Genomic DNA, 7,233 nt, shown 5'->3' with positions numbered 1-7,233 from the left:
CTTCTCCATTCAGAGCCAACGTATCTTATTACTTTGCAGCAAACATGGTCAGAGATGAAAGATTCTGTCATATATTTTCCTTCATATTAAACCACAAGGCTTTATTCTTCTCTTTCATTTTTCAATCTTGGGGTTTATTGTTTCTGACTATCTCTGCCACATGTGATTTTGGCTTTCATGCGGATGTGAATATGTGCATTTCTCTATTTATCCTCTTTATCACAACCAAACAAGATTGGGAGCACTTTAAAATAACTGTCCACTGAATGTTGTTTCATCAGTTATTCATTGCAATAACCTTACCAGGGCAGACTCAGGGTTATGCAGATACCAGAATAAAACATTTTTGAAGACTTGCAATATTTCTACACATTCCTTTTACCTGTTTCATACATGAGTGTGTCATAGCAGAAAAAAAAATTACCTAGAAGCAGTAGCACCAGGCTAGATCCTGCCCATGCCAGCACACAGGAATGGACCCAGAGGACAAGGACTCAGCAGGATGCTGTGGGATGCTGTGGGACTGGCTAAACTGAACCATGTTCTCCTCCCGATATCAGCAAAACACAGCCCAGCTGCAGGTAAGGATTAAAATTCTTGATCATTCAGTAGCACAGTTAATTATTTTCCCCCCTATCTTCTCCCTTCAGATCTCAGATTTTTTTTTTTTTTTTTTTTGTGGTAAAGGGTTAGGTTTGCTCCAGACTCAGTGAGCATCATTTCTATTCTGCTGAGGGAAAAATGGGGGTCAGAGAAATAATCAGAGTTTTGAAAACTATTTAAGTAATAGTAGATCACCTTTTTAATTTGTACTTTGAGGATGGAATGGAAGAGAAGCCAGAAAGATCAGGGTGCCTGAAGGATTAGTATCTGATTTGAGTTTAAAGGAGTAATCACATCACCTAATTTAGTCTCCTAAATGCCAGAAGCTGTATTTCTCTAGATAATCAATGAAACAAGGAGGTTATTCTAGAGGGAGACTCAAGCTGTGCTTAAACCACAAAACTTATAAGCACTGCCCATCCTTGTCTTATTACATTTTTTTTTTCCTTTTCCACTGTGGTTCACCTCCCTTTCTGCTTTCCAGCTAGATCCTCTCCATGACAGCCAGCAGACAAGGACAGATGTGCATCACTGAGCACACCCGTCCTGCCGTGCGGGCCCTTCCAGCTCGCTTGAGATAAGCAGTGGCTAGAGCCATAGCATAGAAGCCCTGAATAACTGTCAGAAGATCACTCACTTGGTCTACAGACTGCTTAAACAGTGCAAATCCCCTCATACCCCCAACGGCTTGGGTTCTGACATCTCTAAAGGAGATAGTGACAGGGGTTGCACTAATACAGTGTGGCACTAGTACTCCCAACCATAACTACACCTTGTCCTTGCCCAGAAAGGTGCAAGAGCCATGTTCTCTTATTTGGCAGTCTTCCTATACAAGCACAGAAAGCCAGGTATGGCTGGATCCCTTCAGAGTTGTGCTGGCAACCACAAGAGCTTTCCCCTTTTCTCATTAAGTTTTCTAGGCAGGGCATGGTGGGTCAGTCCATCACATCAGTGCAAGTTTCATCAGGTACCAACTATACAGAAGAAAAACTATAGTTTTCCCATGGATGCAGTGTTCACTGAGCCACAATGAGTCCACCTTTATGTGGTTACTTCGCAGTTATCCACCCACTGTTTAGCTGAAACTGTGGGTTGGCATGGTAGAAAAGGAGACCCAACAGGGAACATCGCGAGGTGTGAATTCCTATTCACACCTCTAATTAGTGTCGGTGGAGTCATCAATGGTGTAGCTTTGAGAATAACTAAAATTTTACTAGGGTGCCAAAAAGGACATACCTTCGACATAACACGGATACTGAATGTATTAAGAAATAAATTGTGAATTAGATATTTTATTATTAAAATAGAGTATATTGCAGTAGCAATAAAAAAGACAGCAAAAAATGGAAAAACACATTGTAGAAATACAGTTAGTACTATGCTGGTGGTAATTACTTACCAAAAGTTTCTTACAAGACAGAGCTATAAATACCTCCATGGTGGTCATTAAGCCTTCCCAAATCTCATCTGGTAAGCACCATCTGTTCTTCTGGCCTTTGCTATAAGAGAATGTGCGTGACTTGCAAGCATGAATGCACATGAACCACTTGTATGCTGGAAGCTGCACGGCCCTGCTTCAGTCTGAGGAACTGAGGGTGCTCAACACACCTTCAGTGCACAGCAAAGTTGTGCACAGGACCGTCACTGCCATTCGGTCCACAACCGATGGAGAGTCTCCAAAGGGTGATTTAGACCATGCATGGGCTCAATCACTATCTCCCTTGAGCACAAGGAGCTTGGGTGCTCTGCTAACATTGTTCAGTGGCTATGGTTGGGTGGAAGGAGTCTGGGTGGCTGAAGCCCTGTGTCAGTGGTCTCACATGGCAATGTAGAAGTAGATGAAGATATGTCTTGTTAGATGGTGCATCTACCAGGCAGTGTGGGGGTGTGATAGTAACACAGGTAGGCATGCCTGCAGTAGCCCTGATCTGCCACAGGCAACAAATGAACATGCTGCAGCACATCTTTCTCAGCCAAGTTAACTGCAGAGATTTGGAAATCATCGCTGGCAGGGCAGGCAAGTCTGAAGTGTTGCCCTTTCCCTGGTTCCTGATTGGAAGAGGACCATTTCCAATTACACTCCCTTAATGTCTTCATGCAAAAAGAAACAACTTTCAAGCTGTACAGAGATCAAAAATCTTGCTACAAACAGCATTCTGCCACTGAACGTTAACAATGTTGGGATTTTTTTTTTTTTTTTTTTTTTTCCATTAAGAGGCATTTTCCTGGCCATTAGCATCCCCGGTACTCCTTTGCAGAAGTAGATTCCCTCTAACATGGTAGAGCTGACAAGCAGCAAGAGCTGTGTAGCTCTCCAATGGTTAAATCTATAGGATGCCTCTGGTGTTTAATGAAACCCCTACAGGGACCTCCATATTAGCCATGGTTTAATGCTCTATAATGGCAGTGCGTAATTTATCTATGAGCAACAGCAACTCCTAGTTCTCTGTGCATTAAGAGTTATTTATGGGGTAATTTTAACAGTTTCACACTGGCTGGTCATTATGTTACTGAAGGCTAACTGTAGGCAGTTGTAACCTAGGAGGAGAGAAATACTTTCCCTGTCACTGGCTAAGTAGTAAACAATGACACGGGAGTGCTCACATGTTGGTGTGTGCACAACTGGAAAAAGACGGCAGAAGAAACAGCTCTACAAGAAACCGTCCGAGATCTCTGCACTGACAGCAAAGCCTACTTCTCACCATAATCCCACCAGCTCTGCCACAAGTTTCTCCCCTGCAGTTCTCATGGTGGCACCTTTCATTCTCCTCCTCTTGTGTCTGTTTCCAACAACTGTGCTGGAGAAAAGGTTAGAGAGCAAGGGGAACATAGGCAACAGCCCAGAGACACTGATGAGCTGGACAGCCAAGACACGGCATATTATGTAGGAGATTTGCTGTGGTCCAGTGAAGGAACAGCTGACGCAGAAGCTACAGAGATGCTGCTGAGATAGCTGGGTGGCCCAGGACAGTGGAAAATGGTCACAAGGTGGCCAAACAGATAGCGGTAATACCTGCACTTTCTGGAGCACGCAGAACATTGTACAACCACCTACTTAACACTCCAGCTCCAGGTGTGTGCTGCAGACAGGCTTGCGGACCAGAAACCATGAAAAAAGACAGTTGAGGGCACAGCCACAAAGCTGTAACAAAGGCTCTTGTTGGAGTATAACAGCAGACACAGGACACTGGCAAAGGAGGATGGCACTACAGACAGATGTAGAGTGGCAACAGGGCAGACAAGCTGGGATAAGGACGATGTAGAAGAATGCTTAGCCATCAGATGGCCAGAAGTGACTGAAAATATGAGGTTTAGGAATGAAGCAGAAGGTGACTAACCATGGAAGTGGAAAATAGCTACAGAATGGAAAGAGCAAAAACACAAATAAAAAACAGGAGATGATGCCACAAACTAGCACGCCTGTGAGGCTGGGAGGTTGGTGGCCTGCAGAAGATGAGGACCCTGCTGTAGACAAAGTCCTTACTACATGCTAGTAATGCTCTGGCCTTGGCAGATCAGCAACTGCTGCCACAAGAAACAAAATAATGAAGAATATTGAAAAGAAGCATGTTAGCAACCCAGATGATACTGAAAAGAGTAGGACTGTGGTTGGAGGCAAGAAATGAGCAAGAGATTGGTCTTTAGGCACACAATTTGAGTGCTGGTAGTAGTTGTGGCAGCAATACAAGGAGATTTCTTAACGGAGATTTGTTGTTTGGTGTCGGTTTTTTTCTTTAAAAAGTTTCCTACAAAAAACTGGTAACAGCACATGAACAATTGGGTAAGATCGAAACAGACTTCTCCTATACTCAAAAGCTGCAGGATCTTCCTCCTGCAGTGTCCCTAAGGCTCAACTCTCAGATCCTGGCTCAACTGTCTCTCTGCTGGCAGTAGTCCTCCCCACAATATGCTGCTCAGCAGAACTAGCCAGTTGCAGGATGATAAAAGTGTTGGTCTTTTAGGTAGCTTCAAGCCACAACTTGTCCTGACTTCATTCTGTTGGCAATGTGCAAGCCAGAAATGAACCCATCCTTTTTTTTTTTTTTTCTCCCAGAGCTCTGCAGGTTCTGTTAAATTATATGGCAGATGCGATGTTGCACAAATTTGTAGAGCAGATGTGCTCACTAAGAAGGTCCTGCAGCTAAACTGCTTTTTCAGACTGGAAGTTTACATCGGGAGAATTTACTTAAGGGAAGCATAACTCCTTGACTGTACATATGGGTTTGCTGAAGCCAGTTAAAACACATTTGCCTATCAGAAGGAGCATCATCTGGCTTTCTGGATTCAGCCCAACAGAAATACTGAAAATAAACCTCTTGCTTCCACTGTCCATTTCTCCCACACGAAAGCTTCCACCACTGTGGAGTTTTGCCCCGAGGTGTTCCCTTGCCACATGCCAGCTTGCCAGGTATCTGCTGTGAAAAACCTTCATCTAGCCCTCTGCCCCAGCTGTCCTGGCAGCTGATTCTCTCTGCAGATAGCTGAGGTTGCTACATGATGGTGTCAGGGTCCTTAACATGATGCCTGTGCCATGGGCGCAGGTTGTGATGGAGAATCCCCCTCCCTGGAGCAGAGCTGTCCCCTCTCCCAGCTCCAGACGGTCAGGCTTGGCAAGCAGTGGGGCAGGTGGTGCAGTTGTGACTATGGCCAGCTAAACACGTGGCCAACTTCAAGCAGGGCTGCTCAACGCCCCGTCAGTAGAGCAAACCAACTCTGAGCCTTCAGGACCATATTCTAGTGGATGGGCTCTCCTCCTTCACCAAACAACAGAAGACATCCTTAGCGCTCATAAAATAATCCTTTTTCCATAGCCGTATTCACAGTGACTTCTGCTGAGACCTTTCAAAAAATACTCAGACTGAGACAGGTACCCAGCACAGAAAATTTCAGCTTAAGCTGTTTGTTTAAAAGAAGATAGAAAGGTCTTATAATGGGAAGTTTTGGGCCAGCATAACTGTATTGTGGCTTTGGTACGTATTCAAGCTGGCCTATATCTAGGCCCAGGGAAGAACTCCTTAAGATGCAAATAGTTCCATAAGCTATAAAATACATTGCATGTATCAGGAAAAAAATCTAATATTTTGGACACCAGATCTCCTGACTGCAGGAAGAAACTCAGAAATTTCAGCATCTGCTGAGCAGATCAATACCTCCTTAACTGAATCCATAAAACTCCCAAACCCCCACCTGCTACCCCACACTATGACTTTCTTTTTCTTTTTTTTTTTTTTTTTTTTTGCTATGGTGTCAGCAATCTGCCATGGATACCAGCTGAAAAGCCAGTATATTGCCGTGGAAATACCAGTTCTAGATTCCCAAAGGATTTTTCTAAAATGATTCTCCACCCTTTCAATGAGAACTGAACCTGCATAAGAGCTTCCAGAGTTGGACTTCATTTTCCAATAATTGAAATTATCTGGACAGAGATGGGCCAGCAAAGAGTGGAGGAGTTAATTTCCTCACTCACCTGAGATTCCCCAGGCACAGCAATCCCTTGATTACACCCATTCACTCAGGAGCATGTACATGTTAATTCCGTTTCTTCATCCTGTGCCCCACCCTGGCAATTCCAATTCTTCATAAAACAAAACACTAGCCTATTTTCTACTAACAGCCGTTAACCATGCAGTTTACAATGGTCTTAATGCTGTGCCTTGGAACATTAACCAGACCTCCCAAGGCATATATAAAGCAGCAAAGAGACTCACAAGCATGTACTTCGATACATCACATGTACCAAAGCTTTGTACTTTCATATTTACAAAACCAGACTTGGTACTGAGCTCATTTCCATCCAGTGCAAGTGAGGAGTTTCTAGAAGAAGCCAACAAGACTGTACTGGTGTAAAACTGCCTTCAGAGACCAGATTATTTTATTTTATTTTATTTTATTTTATTTTATTCAGAGAGAGTAGAAGACTGAGTCACCTTCCCTTTTCACTGCTTCAGAGAGGAAGACTTAGGAGAAGCAGCAAGGCAATGAGAAAGTCCATGTGCAAAAAACCTTTGTTTTACTTTCCTTTTTCTTTTCCTGAGCATCAAATGAGACAGAGGTGCCTAGGAGAGTCACTTCCATATCTCTCCCTATGTGTGGTGGAGAATTAACACTTCTCTCCTTGAATTCTTCTGGACTTTCTGCTCAAATTCAAGATAACATCAGACAGCGAGGAAATACACCCAGCAGCAACATAACGACGTCAAAGGTGGGATGTGAGGAACAGCATTTGCACAAGCCTCTGTCCAACAGCAAGATACCTGGAACAGAGTTTTACTGGGAAGAAAAGTGATTTCCTGACATTTTCAAATCAAGCTTATTCAGAAACAATGTGGGAACAATTACATGCTACTCAGAAGAGTTAACCTTGGAATAGGTTCAGCAAAATTTATTTTCTTTTTTTTTACTTTGATAGCACAAACAAAACCATTTAAAAGTACCAAAGAGCTATTAAGTGGTCAGAGAGAAAAAGAAGCCACTATAGTTGGAATTTCGATATATACAACTACAATGAGTCACACTGTTGAAATTATTTATTTACACTTGTAAATTGGGTACTTTTATGAAGCTGACTGCTACTGAAATCAATGGAGGTGCTCTGGTGCATTTAAAAACTCTCCTATCCACCTCTGTAAG

General features: G+C 43.2%; 1 long non-coding RNA gene across 1 annotated transcript in view; it reads right to left on the bottom strand.

The window, feature by feature from the left end:
- Nucleotides 1–6,444: 6,444 nt before the first annotated feature.
- The window catches only part of LOC115339774, a 32,760-nt gene continuing 31,971 nt past the window's right edge, over nt 6,445–7,233 (bottom strand). Inside the window, exon 7 of the long non-coding RNA XR_003922830.1 lies at nt 6,445–6,857. This is a non-coding gene — a long non-coding RNA (uncharacterized LOC115339774). The remainder of the gene's footprint in view (nt 6,858–7,233) is intronic.

This window comes from Aquila chrysaetos, chromosome 3 (genome assembly GCF_900496995.4).
Source record: "Aquila chrysaetos chrysaetos chromosome 3, bAquChr1.4, whole genome shotgun sequence".
NCBI classification, from domain to species: Eukaryota; Metazoa; Chordata; class Aves; order Accipitriformes; family Accipitridae; genus Aquila; species Aquila chrysaetos.
This window is presented reverse-complemented; position numbering and strand designations above follow the sequence as displayed.